Source organism: Pan paniscus, chromosome 7, assembly GCF_029289425.2.
Source record: "Pan paniscus chromosome 7, NHGRI_mPanPan1-v2.0_pri, whole genome shotgun sequence".
Classification (NCBI taxonomy): domain Eukaryota; kingdom Metazoa; phylum Chordata; class Mammalia; order Primates; family Hominidae; genus Pan; species Pan paniscus.
Window position 1 is genome coordinate 199,537 of NC_073256.2, and position 27,624 is coordinate 227,160.

Sequence of the window (27,624 nt, forward strand, 5' to 3'; positions counted from 1 at the left end):
TATCTCTCTACACATGGAAATACCTACACCGTTTTCAGTATAAACATGGAAACATCTACACCGCTGTCTGTATAAACACGGAAATATCTACACCCGTATCTGTATAAACTTTGAAATATCTCCACCGCCATCTGTGTAAACATGGAAATATCTCCACCGCTATCTTTATAAACATGGAAATAACTTCACTGCTATCTGTATAAACATGGAAATATCTACACCGCTATCTGTATAAACATGGAAATGTCTACGCCGCTATCTGTATAAACTTGGAAATATCTACACCGCTATCTGTATAAACATGGAAATATCTACACCGCTATCTGTATAAACATGGAAATATCTACACCGCTATCTGTATAAACATGGAAATATCTACACCTCTATCTGTATAAACATGGAAATATCTACACCGCTATCTGTATAAACATGGAAATATCTACACCGCTATCTGTATAAACATGGAAATATCTACACAGCTATCTGTGTAAAGTTGGATATATCTACACAGCTGTCTGTGTATAGACGGCAATAACTACACCGCAATCTGTGCAAAGATGGAAGCATCTACACCGCTATCTCTGTAAACATGGAAATACCTACACCGCTATCTGTATAAACCTGGAAATATCTACACCGCCATCTCTATCAAAATGGAAATATCTACACCGCCATCTGTATAAACATGGAAATATCTACACCACTATCTTTATATAGATGGAAATAACTCCACCGCTATCTGTATAAACATGGAAATATCGACATCGCTATCTGTATAAACATGGAAATATCTACACCGCGATCTGTACAAACATGGAAATATCTACACCGCGATCTGTATAAACATGGAAACTTCTTCACCACGATCTGTATATACATGGAAATATCTACACCGATATCTGTATAAACATGGAAATATCTACACCACCATCTGTATAAACATGGAAATATCTACACCGCCATCTATATAAACATGGAAATATCTACAATGCCATCTGTAGAAAGATGGAAATATCTACACGGCAATCTGTGTAAACATGGAAATATCTACACCGATATCTGTAAAAACATGGATATATCTACACCGCTATCTATATAAACATGGAAATATCTACACCGCGATATGTATAAACCTGGAAATATCTTCACCACGATCTGTATAAACATGGAAATAACTGCACCGCTATTTTTATAAACAAGCAAATATCTACACCGTGATCTGTATAAACATGGAAATAACTCCACCGCCATCTCTATAAACATGGAAATATCTACACCGCCATCTGTATAAACTTGGAAATACCTATACAGTCATCTGTATAAACATGGAAATATCTACAATGCCATCTGTATAAACATGGAAATACCTTCACTTCTATCTGTATAAACATGAAAATATCTACACCGCCATCTTCAGAAACATGGATGTATCTACACCGCCATCTGTATAATCTTGGAAATATCTACACCACTATCTGTATAAACATGGAAATATCTTCACTTCTATCTGTATAAACATGAAAATACCTACACCGCTATCTCTATAGACATGGAAATATCTACACCGCTATCTGTATAAACATTGAAATATCTCCACTCCCATCTGTATAAAGATGGAAATATCTACACCGCGACCAGTAAAAACATGGAAATATCTACACCGCTATCTGTATAAACATGGAAGTAGCAACACCGCTATCTGTATATACATGGAAATATCTACACCGCTATCTCTATAAACATGAAAATACTTACACCACCATCTCTACAAACATGGAAATATTTACACCGCTATCTGTATAAACATAGAAGTAACTACACCGCCATCTCTATAAACATGGAGTTATCTACACCGCCATCTGCATAAACATGGAAATATATACACAGACATCTGTATAAACTTGGGAATATCTACACTGACATCTGTAGAAAGATGGAAATATCTACAAAGCGATCTGTATAAACATGGGAATTTCAACACCGCTACCTGTATAAACATGGAAATATCTACACCGCTATCTATATCAACATGGAAATAACTTCACCGCAATCTGTATAAACATGGAAATAACTACACAGCAATCTGTGCAAAGATGGAAATATCTACACCGCAGTCTCTATAAACATGCAAATATCTAAACCGCTATCTGTATAAACATGGAAATAACTACACTGTTATCTGTATAAACATGGAAATTTTTACACCGCTATCTGTATAAACATGGAAATATCTCCACCGCTATCTTTATAAACACGTAATTACCTACACCGGTATCTTTAAAAACATGGAAATACCTACACAGCTATCTCTATAAACAATGAAATATCTACAACGCTATCTGTGTAAACATGGAAATATCTACACAGCTATCTGTGTAAGCATGGAAATATCTACAACGCTATCTGTGTAAACATGGAAATGTTTATAACGCTATCTGTGTAAACAGGGAAATATCTACACAGCTATCTGTAAAACGTGGAAATATCTACACCACTATCTGTATAACCCTGAAAATATCTACACCGCTATCTCTATCAACATGTAAATAACTACACCGCTATCTGTATAAACATGGAAATATCTACAATGATATCTCTGTAAACATGGAAATATCGACACAGGTATCTGTGTAAACTTGGAAATATCTACACCGCTATCTGTGTAAAGTTTGCAATGTCTACACCGCAATCTGTGCAAAGATGGAAATATCTTTACCGCTATATCTGTAAACATGGAAATATCTACACCGCTATATGTATAAACATGGAAATATATACACTGACATCTGTATACACATGGAAATATCTACAGAGCCATCTGTATAAACATGGAAATATCTACACCGCTATCTCTATAAACATGGAAATATCTACACCGCTATCTGTATAAACATGGAAATATCTACACCATGATCTGTATAAACATGGAAATATATACACCGCTATCTGTATAAACATGGCAATGTCGGCACTGCTACCTCTATAAACATGGAAATATCTACAAAGACATCTGTATAAACATGGAAATACCTACACAGTCATGTGTAGGAATATTTAAATATCTACACTGCCATCTGTATAAACATAGAAATATCTACACAGCCCTCTGTATAAATATGGAAATATCTGCATAGGCATCTGGGTAAACATGGAAATATCTGCACCGCTATGTGTATAAACATGGAAATATCTCCACTGCTCTCTGTACAAACATGGAAATATCTCCACCGTTATCTGTATAAACATGGAAATATCTCCACCGTTATCTGTATAAACATGGAAATATCTACAGCACCATCTCTATAAACATTGAAAAATCTACACTGCCTTCTGTAAAAACATGGAAATATCTACACAGTCATCTGAATAAACATGGAAATATCTACACCACCATCTGTATAAACATGGAAATATCTACAATACCATCTGTCTACACATGGAAATATCTACACAGCCATCTGTATAAACATGGAATTATCTACACTGCCATCTGTAGAAAGATGGAAATATCTACACCGCTATCTCTATAAATATGGAAATATCTACACCGCCATCTCTATAAACATGAAAACATCTACACTGCCATCTCCATAAAGATGGAAGTATCTACTCCACCATGTGTATAAACACGGAAATATCTACACCACCATCTGTGTAAACATGGAAATATCTACAGAGCCATCTGTATAAAAATGGAAATATCTACACCGCTATCTCTATAAACATGGAAATACCTACACCGCTATCTGTATAAACATGGAAATATCTACATTGATATCTGTATAAACAGGGAAATATCTCCACCGCTATCTGTATAAACATGGAAATATCTACACCGCTATCTGTATTAACATGGAAATATATACACCGCTATCTGTATAAACAAGGAAATATCTACACCGCCATCTTTAGAAACATGGAAATATCTATACCGCCATATGCAAAAACATGGAAATACCTACAATGCTACCTGTATAAATATGGAAATGTCTACACCGCTATCTCTATAAACATGGAAATACCTACACCACTTGCACTATAAACATGGAAATATCTACACCGCCATCTCTGTAAACATGGAAATATCTACACCGCCATCTATGTAAACTTGAAAATATCTACACTGCCATATTCAGAAACATGGCTGTATCTACACCGCCATCTGTATAAACATGGAAATATCTACACCACTATCTGTATGAAGATGGAAATATTTAAACCGCTATCTCTATAAACATGGAAATATCTACACAGCTATCTCTATAAACATGGAAATATCTACACCGCCATCTCTATTAACATGGAAATATCTACACAGTCATCTGTATAAACCTGGAAATATCTACACTGTCATCTATATAAACATGGAAATATCTACAGAGAACTCTGTATAAACATGGAAATATCGGCACAGCCATCTGTATAAACATGGAAATATCTACACCGCTATCTGTATAAACATGGAAATATCTACACCGCTATCTGTATTAATGTGGACATATCTCCATTGCTATCTGTATAAACATGGACATATCTCCACCGCAATCTGTATAAACATGAAAAAATCTACACCGCTATCTCTATAAACATGGAAATATCTACACTGCCATCTGTCCAAACATGGAAATATCTACAGAGTCATCTGTAGAAACATGGAAATATCTACACCGCTATCTCTATAAACATGGAAATATCTACACCGCCATCTCTATAAACATGGAAATATCTACACCGCTATCTGTATAAATATGAAATATCTAAACCGCTATCTCTATAACAGTGGAAATATCCACACTGCTATCTGTATAAACATGGAAATATCCTCACTGCTATCACTATGAACATGGATATATGTACACCGCTATCTCTATAAACATGGAAATATCTACACCGCCATCTCTATAAACATGGAAATATCTACACCGCCATCTGTATAAAAATGGAAATATCTACACCGCTATCTGTATAAACATGGAAATATCTACACCGCGATCTGTATAAACATGGAAATATCTACACCGTGATCTGTATAAACATGGAAATATCTAGACCGCTCTCTGTGTAAACATGGAAATATCTACACCGCGATCTGTGCAAACATGGAAATATCTACACCGCCATCTCTATAAACATGAAAATATCTACACCCCTATCTGTATAAACATGGAATTATCCACACAGCTATCTCTATAAACATGGAAAAATTAACACCGCTATCTCTATGCACATGGAAATATCTACACTGGCATCTCTATAAACATGGAAATATCTACACCACGATCAGTATAAACATTGAAATATCTACACCGCTATCTGCATAAACATGGAAATATCTCCACTGTTATCTCTATAAACATTGAAATATCCACACCGCCATCTGTATAAACATGGAAATACTTACAAAGTTATCTGTATAAACATGGAAATATCTACAATGCAATCTCTGCAAACATGGAAATATCTACACAGCTATATGTGTAAAGTTGGAAATATCTACACCGCTGTCTGTGTATAGATGGCAATATCTACACCGCAATCTGTGCATAGATGGAAGCATCTACACCGCTATCTCTGTAAACATGGAAATACCTTCACCGCTATCTGTATAAACCTGGAAATATCTACACCGCCATCAGTATAAACATGGAAGTATCTACACCGCTATTTTTATAAACATGGAAATAAGTCCACGGCTATCTGTATAAACCTGGAAATATCTACAAAGCTATCTGTATAAACATGGATATGTCTACAACGCTATATGTGTAAACCTGGAAATATCTACGCAGCTATCTGTGTAAACTTGGAAATACCTACACAGCTGTCTGTGTAAAGATGGATATATCTGCACCGCAATCTGTAAAAAGATGGAAATACATACACCGCTATATGTATAAACAAGGAAATATCTACACCGCCATCTGTATAAACATGGAAATATCTCCACCGCCATCTGTATAAACATGGAAATACCTACACCGCTATCTGTATAAACATGGAAATAAGTCCACGGCTATCTGTATAAACATGGAAATATCTACATCGCTATCTGTATAAACATGGAAATATCTACACCGCCATATGTATAAACATGCAAATATCTACACAGCCATCTGTATAAACTTGGAAATAACTACACAACCATCTTTATAAACATGGAAATATCTACATTGCCATCTGTATACACGTGGAAATATCTACACAGCCATCTGTATAAGCATGGAAATATCTACACCGCTATCTGCAAAACATGGAAATACTTACAACGCTCTCTGTATAAACAGGGAATTACCTACATCGCTATCTGTATAAACAGGGAATATCTCCACTGCTATCTGTATTAACATGGAAATATCTACACCGCTATCTGTATAAACATGGAAATATCTACACGGCTATCTGTATAAACCTGGAAATATCTACACCGCTATCTGTACAAACACGGAAATATAAACACCGCCATCTGCATAAACATGTAAATATCTACACAGCCATTTGTATAAACATGGAAATAACTACACCACCATCTTTATAAACATGGAAATATCTACATTGCCATGTGTATACACGTGGAAATATCTACACAGCCATCTGTATCAGCATGGAAATATCTACACCGCTATCTGTATAAACATGGAAATATCTACACCGCTCTATGTATAAACATGGAAATATCTACATCGCTATCTGAATTAACAGGGAATATCTCCACTCCTATCTGTATAAACATGGAAATATCTACACCGCTATCTGTGTAAACATGGAAATATCTACAAAGCTATCTGTATAAACATGGATATATCTACAACGCTATCTGTTTAAACCTGAAAATATCTACTCAACTATCTGTGTAAACTTGGAAATACCTACACAGCTATCTGTGTAAAGATGGAAATATCTACACCTTAATCTGTACAAAGATGTAAATATCTACACCGCTATCTCTGTAAACATGGAAATATCTACACCACCATCTGTATAAACATGGTAATATCTACACCGCCATCTGTGTAAACATGGAAATATCTACACTGCCATCTGTATAAACATGGAAATATCTACAAAGCGATCTCTATGAACATGGAAATGTCTACGTCGCTATCTGTATAAACATTGAAATAGCCACATTGATATCTGTATAAACATGGAAGTATCTACACCGCTATGTGTATAAACATGGAAATATCTACAATGCAATCTCTGTAAACATGGAAATATCTACACAGCTATCTGTGTAAAGTTGGAAATATCTACAACGCTGTCTGTGTAAAGATGGCAATATCTACACCGCAATCGGTGCAAAGACGGAAGCATCTACACCGCTATCTCCGTAAACATGGAAATACCTACACCGCTATCTGTATAAACCTGGAAATATCTACACCGCCATCTCTATCAAAATGGAAATATCTACACCGCCATCTGTATAATCATGGAAATATCTACACCGCCATCTGTATAAACATGGAAATATCTACACCGCTATCTTTATAAACTTGGAAATAACTCCATCGCTATCTGTATAAACATGGAAATATCTACACCGCTATCTGTATAAACATGGAAATATCTACACGGCTATCTGTATAAACCTGGAAATATCTACACCGATATCTGTATTAACATGGAAATATCTACATCGCTATCTGTATAAACATGGAAATATCTACACCGCTATCTGTACAAACATGGAAATATAAACACCGCCATCTGCATAAACATGTAAATATCTACACAGCCATTTGTATAAACATGGAAATAACTACACCACCATCTTTATAAACATGGAAATATCTACATTGCCATGTGTATACACGTGGAAATATCTACACAGCCATCTGTATCAGCATGGAAATATCTACACCGCTATCTCTATAAACATGGAAATATCTACACCGCTCTATGTATAAACATGGAAATATCTACATCGCTATCTGAATAAACAGGGAATATCTCCACTGCTATCTGTATAAACATGGAAATATCTACACCGCTAACTGTATAAACATGGAAATATCTACAAAGCTATCTGTATAAACATGGATATATCTACAACGCTATCTGTTTAAACCTGGAAATATCTACTCAACTATCTGTGTAAACTTGGAAATACCTACACAGCTATCTGTGTAAAGATGGAAATATCTACACCTCAATCTGTACAAAGATGTAAATATCTACACCGCTATCTCTGTAAACATGGAAATATCTACACCACCATCTGTATAAACATGGTAATATCTACACCGCCATCTGTGTAAACATGGAAATATCTACACTGCCATCTGTATAAACATGGAAATATCTACAAAGCGATCTCTATGAACATGGAAATGTCTACATCGCTATCTGTATAAACATGGAAATAGCCACATTGATATCTGTATAAACATGGAAGTATCTACACCGCTATGTGTATAAACATGGAAATATCTACAATGCAATCTCTGTAAACATGGAAATATCTACACAGCTATCTGTGTAAAGTTGGAAATATCTACAACGCTGTCTGTGTAAAGATGGCAATATCTACACCGCAATCGGTGCAAAGATGGAAGCATCTACACCGCTATCTCCGTAAACATGGAGATACCTACACCGCTATCTGTATAAACCTGGAATTATCTACACCGCCATCTCTATCAAAATGGAAATATCTACACCGCCATCTGTATAATCATGGAAATATCTACAACGCCATCTGTATAAACATGGAAATATCTACACCGCTATCTTTATGAACTTGGAAATAACTCCATCGCTATCTGTATAAACATGGAAATATCTACATCGCTATCTGTATAAACATGGAAAATCTACAAAGCTATCTGTATAAACATGGAAATATCTACACCGTCATCTGAATAAACATGGAAATCACTACACCGCTATCTGTATAAATATGGAATTATCTACACTGCTATCTCTATAAACATGGAAATATATACACCGCTATCGGTATAAACTTAGAAATAACTTCACCGGTATCTGTATAAACATGGAAATATCTACAGCACCATCTCTATAAACATTGAAAAATCTACACTGCCTTCTGTGAAAAGATGGAAATATCTACACAGTCATCTGAATAAACATGGAAATATCTACACCACCATCTGTATAAACATGGAAATATCTACAATACCATCTGTCTACACATGGAAATATCTACAAAGCCATCTGTATAAACATGGAATTATCTACACTGCCATCTGTAGAAAGATGGAAATATCTACACCGCTATCTCTATAAATATGGAAATATCTACACCGCCATCTCTATAAACATGAAAACATCTACACTGCCATCTCCATAAAGATGGAAGTATCTACTCCACCATGTGTATAAACACGGAAATATCTACACCACCATCTGTGTAAACATGGAAATATATACAGAGCCATCTGTATAAAAATGGAAATATCTACACCGCTATCTCTATAAACATGGAAATACCTACACCGCTATCTGTATAAACATGGAAATATCTACATTGATATCTGTATAAACAGGGAAATATCTCCACCGCTATCTGTATAAACATGGAAATATCTACACCGCTATCTGTATTAACATGGAAATATATACACCGCTATCTGTATAAACAAGGAAATATCTACACCGCCATCTTTAGAAACATGGAAATATCTATACCGCCATATGCAAAAACATGGAAATACCTACAATGCTACCTGTATAAATATGGAAATGTCTACACCGCTATCTCTATAAACATGGAAATACCTACACCACTTGCACTATAAACATGGAAATATCTACACCGCCATCTCTGTAAACATGGAAATATCTACACCGCCATCTATGTAAACTTGAAAATATCTACACTGCCATATTCAGAAACATGGCTGTATCTACACCGCCATCTGTATAAACATGGAAATATCTACACCACTATCTGTATGAAGATGGAAATATTTAAACCGCTATCTCTATAAACCTGGAAATATCTACACAGCTATCTCTATAAACATGGAAATATCTACACCGCCATCTCTATTAACATGGAAATATCTACACAGTCATCTGTATAAACCTGGAAATATCTACTCTGTCATCTATATAAACATGGAAATATCTACAGAGAACTCTGTATAAACATGGAAATATCGGCACAGCCATCTGTATAAACATGGAAATATCTACACCGCTATCTGTATAAACATGGAAATATCTACACCGCTATCTGTATTAATGTGGAAATATCTCCATTGCTATCTGTATAAACATGGACTTATCTCCACCGCAATCTGTATAAACATGAAAAAATCTACACCGCTATCTCTATAAACATGGAAATATCTACACTGCCATCTGTCCAAACATGGAAATATCTACAGAGTCATCTGTAGAAACATGGAAATATCTACACCGCTATCTCTATAAACATGGAAATATCTACACCGCCATCTCTATAAACATGGAAATATCTACACCGCTATCTGTATAAATATGAAATATCTAAACCGCTATCTCTATAACAGTGGAAATATCCACACTGCTATCTGTATAAACATGGAAATATCCTCACTGCTATCACTATGAACATGTATATATGTACACCGCTATCTCTATAAACATGGAAATATTTACACCGCCATCTCTATAAACATGGAAATATCTACACCGCCATCTGTATAAACATGGAAATATCTACACCGCTATCTGTATAAACATGGAAATATCTACACTGCGATCTGTATAAACATGGAAATATCTACACCGTGATCTGTATAAACATGGAAATATCTAGACCGCTCTCTGTGTAAACATGGAAATATCTACACCGCGATCTGTGTAAACATGGATATATCTACACCGCCATCTCTATAAACATGAAAATATCTACACCCCTATCTGTATAAACATGGAATTATCCACACAGCTATCTCTATAAACATGGAAAAATTAACACCGCTATCTCTATGCACATGGAAATATCTACACTGGCATCTCTATAAACATGGAAATATCTACACCACGATCAGTATAAACATTGAAATATCTACACCGCTATCTGCATAAACATGGAAATATCTCCACTGTTATCTCTATAAACATCGAAATATCTACACCGCCATCTGTATAAACATGGAAATACTTACAAAGTTATCTGTATAAACATGGAAATATCTACAATGCAATCTCTGTAAACATGGAAATATCTACACAGCTATCTGTGTAAAGTTGGAAATATCTACACTGCTGTCTGTGTATAGATGGCAATATCTACACCGCAATCTGTGCATAGATGGAAGCATCTACACCGCTATCTCTGTAAACATGGAAATACCTTCACCGCTGTCTGTATAAACCTGGAAATATCTACACCGCCATCAGTATAAACATGGAAGTATCTACACCGCTATTTTTATAAACATGGAAATAAGTCCACGGCTATCTGTATAAACCTGGAAATATCTACAAAGCTATCTGTATAAACATGGATATGTCTACAACGCTATATGTTTAAACCTGGAAATATCTACGCAGCTATCTGTGTAAACTTGGAAATATCTACAACGCTGTCTGTGTAAAGATGGCAATATCTACACTGCAATCGGTGCAAAGACGGAAGCATCTACACCGCTCTCTCCGTAAACATGGAAATGCCTACACCGCTATCTGTATAAACCTGGAAATATCTACACCGCCATCTCTATCAAAATGGAAATATCTACACCGCCATCTGTATAATCATGGAAAAATCTACACTGCCATCTGTATAAACATGGAAATATCTACACCGCTATCTTTATAAACTTGGAAATAACTCCATCGCTATCTGTATAAACATGGAAATATCTACACCGCTATCTGTATAAACATGGAAATATCTACACGGCTATCTGTATAAACCTGGAAATATCTACACCGCTATCTGTATTAACATGGAAATATCTACATCGCTATCTGTATAAACATGGAAATATCTACACCGCTATCTGTACAAACATGGAAATATAAACACTGCCATCTGCATAAACATGTAAATATCTACACAGCCATTTGTATAAACATGGAAATAACTACACCACCATCTTTATAAACATGGAAATATCTACATTGCCATGTGTATACACGTGGAAATATCTACACAGCCATCTGTATCAGCATGGAAATATCTACACCGCTATCTCTATAAACATGGAAATATCTACACCGCTCTATGTATATACATGGAAATATCTACATCACTATCTGAATAAACATGGAATATCTCCACTGCTATCTGTATAAACATGGAAATATCTACACTGCTAACTGTATAAACATGGAAATACCTACACCGCCATCTGTATAGACATGGAAATATCTACACTGCCATCTGTATAAACATGGAAATATCTACACTGCCATCTCTATAAACATGGAAATGTCTACATCTCTATCTGTATAAACATGGAAATAGCCACACTGCTATCTGTATAAACATGGAAATACCTACACAGCCATCTGTAAAAACATGGAAATATCTACACTGCCATGTTTATGCACATGGAAATATCTACACAGCCATCTGTATAAACATGGAAATAAATACACCGCTATCTCTCTACACATGGAAATACCTACACCGTTTTCAGTATAAACATGGAAACATCTACACCGCTGTCTGTATAAACACGGAAATATCTACACCCGTATCTGTATAAACTTCGAAATATCTCCACCGCCATCTGTGTAAACATGGAAATATCTCCACCGCTATCTTTATAGACATGGAAATAACTTCACTGCTATCTGTATAAACATGGAAATATCTACACCGCTATCTGTATAAACATGGAAATGTCTACACCGCTATCTGTATAAACTTGGAAATATCTACACCGCTATCTGTATAAACATGGAAATATCTACACCGCTATCTGTATAAACATGGAAATATCTACACCGCTATCTGTATAAACATGGAAATATCTACACCTCTATCTGTATAAACATGGAAATATCTACACCGCTATCTGTATAAACATGGAAATATCTACACCGCTATCTGTATAAACATGGAAATATCTACACAGCTATCTGTGTAAAGTTGGATATATCTACACAGCTGTCTGTGTATAGATGGCAATAACTACACCGCAATCCGTGCAAAGATGGAAGCATCTACACCGCTATCTCTGTAAACATGGAAATACCTACACCGCTATCTGTATAAACCTGGAAATATCTACACCGCCATCTCTATCAAAATGGAAATATCTACACCGCCATCTGTATAAACATGGAAATATCTACACCACTATCTTTATATAGATGGAAATAACTCCACCGCTATCTGTATAAACATGGAAATATCTACACCGCTATCTGTATAAACATGGAAATATCTACACGGCTATCTGTATAAACCTGGAAATATCTACACCGCTATCTGTATTAACATGGAAATATCTACATCGCTATCTGTATAAACATGGAAATATCTACACCGCTATCTGTACAAACATGGAAATATAAACACCGCCATCTGCATAAACATGTAAATATCTACACAGCCATTTGTATAAACATGGAAATAACTACACCACCATCTTTATAAACATGGAAATAACTACATTGCCATGTGTATACACGTGGAAATATCTACACAGCCATCTGTATCAGCATGGAAATATCTACACTGCTATCTGTATAAACATGGAAATATCTACACCGCTCTATGTATAAACATGGAAATATCCACATTGCTATCTGAATAAACAGGGAATATCCCCACTGCTATCTGTATAAACATGGAAATATCTACACCGCTAACTGTATAAACATGGAAATATCTACAAAGCTATCTGTATAAACATGGATATATCTACAACGCTATCTGTTTAAACCTGGAAATATCTACTCAAATATCTGTGTAAACTTGGAAATACCTACACAGCTATCTGTGTAAAGATGGAAATATCTACACCTCAATCTGTACAAAGATGTAAATATCTACACCGCTATCTCTGTAAACATGGAAATATCTACACCATCATCTGCATAAACATGGTAATATCTACACCGACATCTGTGTAAACATGGAAATATCTACACTGCCATCTGTATAAACATGGAAATATCTACAAAGCGATCTCTATGAACATGGAAATGTCTACATCGCTATCTGTATAAACATGGAAATAGCCACATTGATATCTGTATAAACATGGAAGTATTTACACCGGTATGTGTATAAACATGGAAATATCTACAATGCAATCTCTGTAAACATGGAAATATCTACACAGCTATCTGTGTAAAGTTGGAAATATCTGCAACGCTGTCTGTGTAAAGATGGCATTATCTACACAGCAATCGGTGCAAAGACGGAAGCATCTACACCGCTATCTCCGTAAACATGGAAATACCTACACCGCTATCTGTATAAACCTGGAAATATCTACACCGCCATCTCTACCAAAATGGAAATATCTACACCGCCATCTGTATAATCATGGAAATATCTACACCGCCATCTGTATAAACATGGAAATATCTACACCGCTATCTTTATAAACTTGGAAATAACTCCTTCGCTATCTGTATAAACATGGAAATATCTACACCGCTATCTGTATAAACATGGAAATATCTACACGGCTATCTGTATAAACCTGGAAATATCTAGACCGCAATCTGTATTAACATGGAAATATCTACATCGCTATCTGTATAAACATGGAAATATCTACACCGCTATCTGTACAAACATGGAAATATAAACACCGCCATCTGCATAAACATGTAAATATCTACACAGCCATTTGTATAAACTTGGAAATAACTACACCACCATCTTTATAAACATGGAAATATCTACATTGCCATGTGTATACACGTGGAAATATCTACACAGCCATCTGTATCAGCATGGAAATATCTACACCGCTATCTCTATAAACATGGAAATATCTACACCGCTCTATGTATAAACATGGAAATATCTACATCGCTATCTGAATTAACAGGGAATATCTCCACTGCTATCTGTATAAACATGGAAATATCTACACCGCTAACTGTATAAACATGGAAATATCTACAAAGCTATCTGTATAAACATGGATATATCTACAACGCTGTCTGTTTAAACCTGGAAATATCTACTCAACTATCTGTGTAAACTTGGAAATACCTACACAGCTATCTGTGTAAAGATGGAAATATCTACACCTCAATCTGTACAAAGATGTAAATATCTACACCGCTATCTCTGTAAACATGGAAATATCTACACCACCATCTGTATAAACATGGTAATATCTACACCGCCATCTGTGTAAACATGGAAATATCTACACTGCCATCTGTATAAACATGGAAATATCTACAAAGCGATCTCTATGAACATGGAAATGTCTACATCGCTATCTGTATAAACATGGAAATAGCCACATTGATATCTGTATAAACATGGAAGTATCTACACCGCTATGTGTAAACATGGAAATATCTACAATGCAATCTCTGTAAACATGGAAATATCTACACAGCTATCTGTGTAAAGTTGGAAATATCTACAACGCTGTCTGTGTAAAGATGGCAATATCTACACCGCAATCGGTGCAAAGATGGAAGCATCTACACCGCTATCTCTGTAAACATGGAAATACCTACAACGCTATCTGTATAAACCTGGAATTATCTACACCGCCATCTCTATCAAAATGGAAATATCTACACCGCCATCTGTATAATCATGGAAATATCTACACCGCCATCTGTATAAAGATGGAAATATCTACACCGCTATCTTTATGAACTTGGAAATAACTCCATCGCTATCTGTATAAACATGGAAATATCTACATCGCTATCTGTATAAACATGGAAATATCTACAAAGCTATCTGTATAAACATGTTAATATCTACACCGTCATCTGAATAAACATGGAAATCACTACACCGCTATCTGTATAAACATGGAAATATCTACACCGCTCTCTGTATAAACATGGAAATATCTACATCGCTATCTGTACAAACAGGGAATATCTCCACTGCTATCTGTACTAACATGGAAATAACTACACTGCTATCTGTATAAACATGGAAATATCTACACAGCCATCTGTATAAACATGGAAATAAATACACCGCTATCTCCATAAACATGGAAATTCCTGCACCGTTTTCAGTATAAACATGGAAATAACTACACCGCTGTTTGTATAAACACGGAAATATTTACACCAGTATCTGTATAAACTTCGAAATATCTCCACCGCCATCTGTATAAACATGGACATATCTCCACCGCTATCTTTATAAAAATGGAAATAACTTCACCGCTATCTGTATAAACATGGAAATATCTACACCGCAATCGGTATAAACATGGAAAAATCTACACCGCTATCTGTATAAACATGAAAATATCTACAAAGCAATCTATATAAACATGGAAATATCTACAACGCTATCTGTGTAAACCTGGAAATATCTACGCAGCTATCAGTGTAAACTTGGAAATACCTACACAGCTATCTGTGTAAAGATGGAAATATCTACACCGCAATCTGTACAAAGATGGAAATATCTACACCGCTATCTCTCTAAACATGGAAATATCTACATTGCTATCTGTATAAACATGGAAATATCTTCACCACTATATGTATAAACAAGGAAATATCTACACCGCCATCTGTATAAACATGGAAATATTTACACCGCAATCTGTATAAACATGGAAATACCTACACCGCTATCTGTATAAACATGGAAATATCTACACAGCCATCTCTATAAACATGGAAATATCTACATCGGTATCTGTATAAACATGGAAATGGCCACACAGCTATCTGCATGAACATGGAAATATCTACACCGCCATCTGTAAAAACATGGAGGTGTCTACACTGCCATCTTTACACACACGGAAATATCTACGCAGCCATCTGCAGAAACATGGAAATATCTACACCGCTATCTGTATAAACATGGAAATATCTACACCGCTATCTGTATTAATGTGGACATATCTCCATTGCTATCTGTATAAACATGGACTTATCTCCACCGCAATCTGTATAAACATGAAAAAATCTACACCGCTATCTCTATAAACATGGAAATATCTACACAGCCATCTGTCCAAACATGGAAATATCTACAGAGTCATCTGTAGAAACATGGAAATATCTACACCGCTATCTCTATAAACATGGAAATATCTACACCGCCATCTCTATAAACATGGAAATATCTACACCGCTATCTGTATAAATATGAAATATCTAAACCGCTATCTCTATAACAGTGGAAATATCCACACTGCTATCTGTATAAACATGGAAATATCCTCACTGCTATCACTATGAACATGGATATATGTACACCGCTATCTCTATAAACATGGAAATATTTACACCGCCATCTCTATAAACATGGAAATATCTACACCGCCATCTGTATAAACATGGAAATATCTAAACCGCTATCTGTATAAACATGGAAATATCTACACTGCGATCTGTATAAACATGGAAATATCTACACCGTGATCTGTATAAACATGGAAATATCTAGACCGCTCTCTGTGTAAACATGGAAATATCTACACCGCGATCTGTGTAAACATGGAAATATCTACACTGCCATCTCTATAAACATGAAAATATCTACACCCCTATCTGTATAAACATGGAATTATCCACACAGCTATCTCTATAAACATGGAAAAATTAACACCGCTATCTCTATGCACATGGAAATATCTACACTGGCATCTCTATAAACATGGAAATATCTACACCACGATCAGTATAAACATTGAAATATCTACACCGCTATCTGCATAAACATGGAAATATCGCCACTGTTATCTCTATAAACATCGAAATATCTACACCGCCATCTGTATAAACATGGAAATACTTACAAAGTTATCTGTATAAACATGGAAATATCTACAATGCAATCTCTGTAAACATGGAAATATCTACACAGCTATCTGTGTAAAGTTGGAAATATCTACACTGCTGTCTGTGTATAGATGGCAATATCTACACCGCAATCTGTGCATAGATGGAAGCATCTACACCGCTATCTCTGTAAACATGGAAATACCTTCACCGCTGTCTGTATAAACCTGGAAATATCTACACCGCCATCAGTATAAACATGGAAGTATCTACACCGCTATTTTTATAAACATGGAAATAAGTCCACGGCTATCTGTATAAACCTGGAAATATCTACAAAGCTATCTGTATAAACATGGATATGTCTACAACGCTATATGTGTAAACCTGGAAATATCTACGCAGCTATCTGTGTAAACTTGGAAATATCTACAACGCTGTCTGTGTAAAGATGGCAATATCTAGACCGCAATCGGTGCAAAGACGGAAGCCTCTACACCGCTCTCTCCGTAAACATGGAAATACCTACACCGCTATCTGTATAAACCTGGAAATATCTACACCGCCATCTCTATCAAAATGGAAATATCTACACCGCCATCTGTACAATCATGGAAAAATCTACACCGCCATCTGTATAAACATGGAAATATCTACACCGCTATCTTTATAAACTTGGAAATATCTCCATCGCTATCTGTATAAACATGGAAATATCTACACCGCTATCTGTATAAACATGGAAATATCTACACGGCTATCTGTATAAACCTGGAAATATCTACACCGCTATCTGTATTAACATGGAAATATCTACATCGCTATCTGTATAAACATGGAAATATCTACACCGCTATCTGTACAAACATGGAAATATAAACACCGCCATCTGCATAAACATGTAAATATCTACACAGCCATTTGTATAAACATGGAAATAACTACACCACCATCTTTATAAACATGGAAATATCTACATTGCCATGTGTATACACGTGGAAATATCTACACAGCCATCTGTATCAGCATGGAAATATCTACACCGCTATCTCTATAAACATGGAAATATCTACACCGCTCTATGTATAAACATGGAAATATCTACATCGCTATCTGAATAAACATGGAATATCTCCACTGCTATCTGTATAAACATGGAAATATCTACACTGCTAACTGTATAATCATGGAAATACCTACACCGCCATCTGTATAGACATGGAAATATCTACACTGCCATCTGTATAAACATGGAAATATCTACACAGCCATCTCTATAAACATGGAAATGTCTACATCTCTATCTGTATAAACATGGAAATAGCCACACTGCTATCTGTATAAACATGGAAATACCTACACAGCCATCTGTAAAAACATGGAAATATCTACACTGCCATGTTTACGCACATGGAAATATCTACACAGCCATCTGTATAAACATGGAAATAAATACACCGCTATCTCTCTACACATGGAAATACCTACACCGTTTTCAGTATAAACATGGAAACATCTACACCGCTGTCTGTATAAACACGGAAATATCTACACCCGTATCTGTATAAACTTCGAAATATCTCCACCGCCATCTGTGTAAACATGGAAATATCTCCACCGCTATCTTTATAGACATGGAAATAACTTCACTGCTATCTGCATAAACATGGAAATATCTACACCGCTATCTGTATAAACATGGAAATGTCTACACCGCTATCTGTATAAACTTGGAAATATCTACACCGCTATCTGTATAAACATGGAAATATCTACACCGCTATCTGTATAAACATGGAAATATCTACACCGCTATCTGTATAAACATGGAAATATCTACACCTCTATCTGTATAAACATGGAAATATCTACACCGCTATCTGTATAAACATGGAAATATCTACACCGCTATCTGTATAAACATGGAAATATCTACACAGCTATCTGTGTAAAGTTGGATATATCTACACAGCTGTCTGTGTATAGATGGCAATAACTACACCGCAATCCGTGCAAAGATGGAAGCATCTACACCGCTATCTCTGTAAACATGGAAATACGTACACCGCTATCTGTATAAACCTGGAAATATCTACACCGCCATCTCTATCAAAATGGAAATATCTACACCGCCATCTGTATAAACATGGAAATATCTACACCACTATCTTTATATAGATGGAAATAACTCCACCGCTATCTGTATAAACATGGAAATATCTACACCGCTATCTGTATAAACATGGAAATATCTACACGGCTATCTGTATAAACCTGGAAATATCTACACCGCTATCTGTATTAACATGGAAATATCTACATCGCTATCTGTATAAACATGGAAATATCTACATCGCTATCTGTACAAACATGGAAATATAAACACCGCCATCTGCATAAACATGTAAATATCTACACAGCCATTTGTATAAACATGGAAATAACTACACCACCATCTTTATAAACATGGAAATAACTACATTGCCATGTGTATACACGTGGAAATATCTACACAGCCATCTGTATCAGCATGGAAATATCTACACTGCTATCTGTATAAACATGGAAATATCTACACTGCCATCTGTATAAACATGGAAATATCTACAAAGCGATCTCTATGAACATGGAAATGTCTACATCGCTATCTGTATAAACATGGAAATAGCCACATTGATATCTGTATAAACATGGAAGTATTTACACCGGTATGTGTATAAACATGGAAATATCTACAATGCAATCTCTGTAAACATGGAAATATCTACACAGCTATCTGTGTAAAGTTGGAAATATCTACAACGCTGTCTGTGTAAAGATGGCAATATCTACACAGCAATCGGTGCAAAGACGGAAGCATCTACACCGCTATCTCCGTAAACATGGAAATACCTTCACCGCTATCTGTATAAACCTGGAAATATCTACACCGCCATCAGTATAAACATGGAAGTATCTACACCGCTATTTTTATAAACATGGAAATAAGTCCACGGCTATCTGTATAAACCTGGAAATATCTACAAAGCTATCTGTATAAACATGGATATGTCTACAACGCTATATGTGTAAACCTGGAAATATCTACGCAGCTATCTGTGTAAACTTGGAAATACCTACACAGCTGTCTGTGTAAAGATGGATATATCTGCACCGCAATCTGTAAAAAGATGGAAATACATACACCGCTATATGTATAAACAAGGAAATATCTACACCACCATCTGTATAAACATGGAAATATCTCCACCGCCATCTGTATAAACATGGAAATGCCTACACCGCTATCTGTATAAACATGGAAATAAGTCCACGGCTATCTGTATAAACATGGAAATATCTACATCGCTATCTGTATAAACATGGAAATATCTACACCGCCATATGTATAAACATGCAAATATCTACACAGCCATCTGTATAAACTTGGAAATAACTACACAACCATCTTTATAAACATGGAAATATCTACATTGCCATCTGTATACACGTGGAAATATCTACACAGCCATCTGTATAAGCATGGAAATATCTACACCGCTATCTGCAAAACATGGAAATACTTACAACGCTCTCTGTATAAACAGGGAATTACCTACATCGCTATCTGTATAAACAGGGAATATCTCCACTGCTATCTGTATTAACATGGAAATATCTACACCGCTATCTGTATAAACATGGAAATATCTACACGGCTATCTGTATAAACCTGGAAATATCTACACCGCTATCTGTACAAACACGGAAATATAAACACCGCCATCTGCATAAACATGTAAATATCTACACAGCCATTTGTATAAACATGGAAATAACTACACCACCATCTTTATAAACATGGAAATATCTACATTGCCATGTGTATACACGTGGAAATATCTACACAGCCATCTGTATCAGCATGGAAATATCTACACCGCTATCTGTATAAACATGGAAATATCTACACCGCTCTATGTATAAACATGGAAATATCTACATTGCTATCTGAATTAACAGGGAATATCTCCACTCCTATCTGTATAAACATGGAAATATCTACACCACTATCTGTATAAACATGGAAATATCTACAAAGCTATCTGTATAAACATGGATATATCTACAACGCTATCTGTTTAAACCTGGAAATATCTACTCAACTATCTGTGTAAACTTGGAAATACCTACACAGCTATCTGTGTAAAGATGGAAATATCTACACCTCAATCTGTATAAAGATGTAAATATCTACACCGCTATCTCTGTAAACATGGAAATATCTACACCACCATCTGTATAAATATGGTAATATCTACACCGACATCTGTGTAAACATGGAAATATCTACACTGCCATCTGTATAAACATGGAAATATCTACAAAGCGATCTCTATGAACATGGAAATGTCTACATCGCTATCTGTATAAACATGGAAATAGCCACATTGATATCTGTATAAACATGTAAGTATTTACACCGCTATGTGTATAAACATGGAAATATCTACAATGCAATCTCTGTAAACATGGAAATATCTACACAGCTATCTGTGTAAAGTTGGAAATATCTACAACGCTGTCTGTGTAAAGATGGCAATATCTACACCGCAATCGGTGCAAAGACGGAAGCATCTACACCGCTATCTCCGTAAACATGGAAATACCTACACCGCTATCTGTATAAACCTGGAAATATCTACACCGCCATCTCTATCAAAATGGAAATATCTACACCGCCATCTGTATAATCATGGAAATATCTACACCGCCATCTGTATAAACATGGAAATATCTACACCGCTATCTTTATAAACTTGGAAATAACTCCATCGCTATCTGTATAAACATGGAAATATCTACACCGCTATCTGTATAAACATGGAAATATCTACACGGCTATCTGTATAAACCTGGAAATATCTACACCGCTATCTGTATTAACATGGAAATATCTACATCGCTATCTGTATAAACATGGAAATATCTACACCGCTATCCGTACAAACATGGAAATATAAACACCGCCATCTGCATAAACATGTAAATATCTACACAGCCATTTGTATAAACATGGAAATAACTACACCACCATCTTTATAAACATGGAAATATCTACATTGCCATGTGTATACACGTGGAAATATCTACACAGCCATCTGTATCAGCATGGAAATATCTACACCGCTATCTCTATAAACATGGAAATATCTACACCGCTCTATGTATAAACATGGAAATATCTACATCACTATCTGAATAAACAGGGAATATCTCCACTGCTATCTGTATAAACATGGAAATATCTACACCGCTAACTGTATAAACATGGAAATATCTACAAAGCTATCTGTATAAACATGGATATAACTACAACGCTGTCTGTTTAAACCTGGAAATATCTACTCAACTATCTGTGTAAACTTGGAAATACCTACACAGCTATCTGTGTAAAGATGGAAATATCTACACCTCAATCTGTACAAAGATGTAAATATCTACACCGCTATCTCTGTAAACATGGAAATATCTACACCACCATGTGTATAAACATGGTAATATCTACACCGCCATCTGTGTAAACATGGAAATATCTACACTGCCATCTGTATAAACATGGAAATATCTACAAAGCGATCTCTATGAACATGGAAATGTCTACATCGCTATCTGTATAAACATGGAAATAGCCACATTGATATCTGTATAAACATGGAAGTATCTACACCGCTATGTGTATAAACATGGAAATATCTACAATGCAATCTCTGTAAACATGGAAATATCTACACAGCTATCTGTGTAAAGTTGGAAATATCTACAACGCTGTCTGTGTAAAGATGGCAATATCTACACCGCAATCGGTGCAAAGATGGAAGCATCTACACCGCTATCTCCGTAAACATGGAGATACCTACACCGCTATCTGTATAAACCTGGAATTATCTACACCGCCATCTCTATCAAAATGGAAATATCTACACCGCCATCTGTATAATCATGGAAATATCTACACCGCCATCTGTATAAACATGGAAATATCTACACCGCTGTCTTTATGAACTTGGAAATAACTCCATCGCTATCTGTATAAACATGGAAATATCTACATCGCTATCTGTATAAACATGGAAATATCTACAAAGCTATCTGTATAAACATGTTAATATCTACACCGTCATCTGAATAAACATGGAAATCACTACACCGCTATCTGTATAAACATGGAAATATCTACACCGCTCTCTGTATAAACATGGAAATATCTACATCGCTATCTGTACAAACAGGGAATATCTCCACTGCTATCTGTACTAACATGGAAATAACTACACTGCTATCTGTATAAACATGGAAATGTCTACACAGCCATCTGTATAAACATGGAAATAAATACACCGCTATCTCCATAAACATGGAAATTCCTGCACCGTTTTCAGTATAAACATGGAAATAACTACACCGCTGTCTGTATAAACACGGAAATATTTACACCGGTATCTGTATAAACTTCGAAATATCTCCACCGCCATCTGTATAAACATGGACATATCTCCACCGCTATCTTTATAAACATGGAAATAACTTCACCGCTATCTGTATAAACATGGAAATATCTACACCGCAATCGGTATAAACATGGAAAAATCTACACCGCTATCTGTATAAACATGAAAATATCTACAAAGCAATCTATATAAACATGGAAATATCTACAACGCTATCTGTGTAAACCTGGAAATATCTACGCAGCTATCAGTGTAAACTTGGAAATACCTACACAGCTATCTGTGTAAAGATGGAAATATCTACACCGCAATCTGTACAAAGATGGAAATATCTACACCGCTATCTCTCTAAACATGGAAATATCTACATTGCTATCTGTATAAACATGGAAATATCTTCACCACTATATGTATAAACAAGGAAATATCTACACCGCCATCTGTATAAACATGGAAATATTTACACCGCAATCTGTATAAACATGGAAATACCTACACCGCTATCTGTATAAATATGGAAATATCTACACAGCCATCTCTATAAACATGGAAATATCTACATCAGTATCTGTATAAACATGGAAATGGCCACACTGCTATCTGCATGAGCATGGAAATATCTACACCGCCATCTGTAAAAACATGGAGGTGTCTACACTGCCATCTTTACACACACGGAAATATCTACGCAGCCATCTGCAGAAACATGGAAATAACTACACCGCTATCTCTATAAACATGGAAATACTTACACCGTTTTCAGTATAAACACGGAAATATGTACACCGCTATCTGTGTAAACACGGAAATATCTACACCGGTATTTGTATAAACTTGGAAATATCTCCACCGCCATCTGTATAAAGATGGAAATATCCCCACCGCTATCTTCATAAACATGGAAATAACTCGACCGCTATCTGAATAAAAATGGAAATATCTACACCGCTATCTGTATAAACATGGAAATATCTACACTGCTATCTGTAAAAACATGGAAATATCTACAACTCTATCTGTATATACATGGAAATATCTACACCGCTATCTGTATAAACATGGAAATATCTACAATGATATCTCTGTAAACATGGAAATATCTTCACAGATATCTCTGTAAAGTTGGAAACATCTACACCGCTATCTGTGTAAAGATGGCAATATCTACACCGCAATCTGTGCAAAGATGGAAACGTCTGCACTGCTATCTCTGTAAACAAGGAAATATCTACACCGCTATCGGTATAAACATGGAAATATCTACACCGCCATCTGTATCAAAATGGAAATATATACACCGCCATCTGTATGAACATGGAAATATCTACACCGCCATCTGTATAAACATGGAAATATCTACACCGCTATCTGTATAAATATGGAAATATCTACGCAGCTATCTCTAATAAACATGGAAATATCTACACAGCTGTCTGTATAAACATGGAAATATCTACACTTCTATGTCTATAAACATGGAATTATCTACAATGCCAGCTGTATAAACATGCAAATATCTACACAGTCATCTGTATAAACATGCAAATAACTACACCAGCATCTTTATAAACATGGAAATATCTACACTGCCTTCTGTATACACATGGAATTATCTATACAGCCATCTGTATAAACATGGAAATATCTACACCGCTATCTGCATAAACATGGAAATATCTACACCGATCTCTGTATAAACATGGAAATATGTACATCGCTATCTGTTTATACAGGGAATATCCCCACTGCTATCTTCATAAACATGGAAATAACTCGACCGTCATCTGAATAAACATGGAAATCACTACACCGCTATCTGTATAAATATGGTATTATCTACACTGCTATCTCTATAAACATGGAAATATATACACCGCTATCGGTATAAACTTAGAAATAACTTCACCGGTATCTGTATAAACATGGAAATATCTACAGCACCATCTCTATAAACATTGAAAAATCTACACTGCCTTCTGTGAAAACATGGAAATATCTACACAGTCATCTGAATAAACATGGAAATATCTACACCACCATCTGTATAAACATGGAAATATCTACAATACCATCTGTCTACACATGGAAATATCTACACAGCCATCTGTATAAACATGGAATTATCTACACTGCCATCTGTAGAAAGATGGAAATATCTACACCGCTATCTCTATAAATATGGAAATATCTACACCGCCATCTCTATAAACATGAAAACATCTACACTGCCATCTCCATAAAGATGGAAGTATCTACTCCACCATGTGTATAAACACGGAAATATCTACACCACCATCTGTGTAAACATGGAAATATCTACAGAGCCATCTGTATAAAAATGGAAATATCTACACCGCTATCTCTATAAACATGGAAATACCTACACCGCTATCTGTATAAACATGGAAATATCTACATTGATATCTGTATAAACAGGGAAATATCTCCACCGCTATCTGTATAAACATGGAAATATCTACACCGCTATCTGTATTAACATGGAAATATATACACCGCTATCTGTATAAACAAGGAAATATCTACACCGCCATCTTTAGAAACATGGAAATATCTATACCGCCATATGCAAAAACATGGAAATACCTACAATGCTACCTGTATAAATATGGAAATGTCTACACCGCTATCTCTATAAACATGGAAATATCTACACCACTTGCACTATAAACATGGAAATATCTACACCGCCATCTCTGTAAACATGGGAATATCTACACCGCCATCTATGTAAACTTGAAAATATCTACACTGCCATATTCAGAAACATGGCTGTATCTACACCGCCATCTGTATAAACATGGAAATATCTACACCACTATCTGTATGAAGATGGAAATATTTAAACCGCTATCTCTATAAACCTGGAAATATCTACACAGCTATCTCTTTAAACATGGAAATATCTACACTGCCATCTCTATTAACATGGAAATATCTACACAGTCATCTGTATAAACCTGGAAATATCTACACTGTCATCTATATAAACATGGAAATATCTACAGAGAACTCTGTATAAACATGGAAATATCGGCACAGCCATCTGTACAAACATGGAAATATCTACACCGCTATCTGTATAAACATGGAAATATCTACACCGCTATCTGTATTAATGTGGACATATCTCCATTGCTATCTGTATAAACATGGACTTATCTCCACCGCAATCTGTATAAACATGAAAAAATCTACACCGCTATCTCTATAAACATGGAAATATCTACAC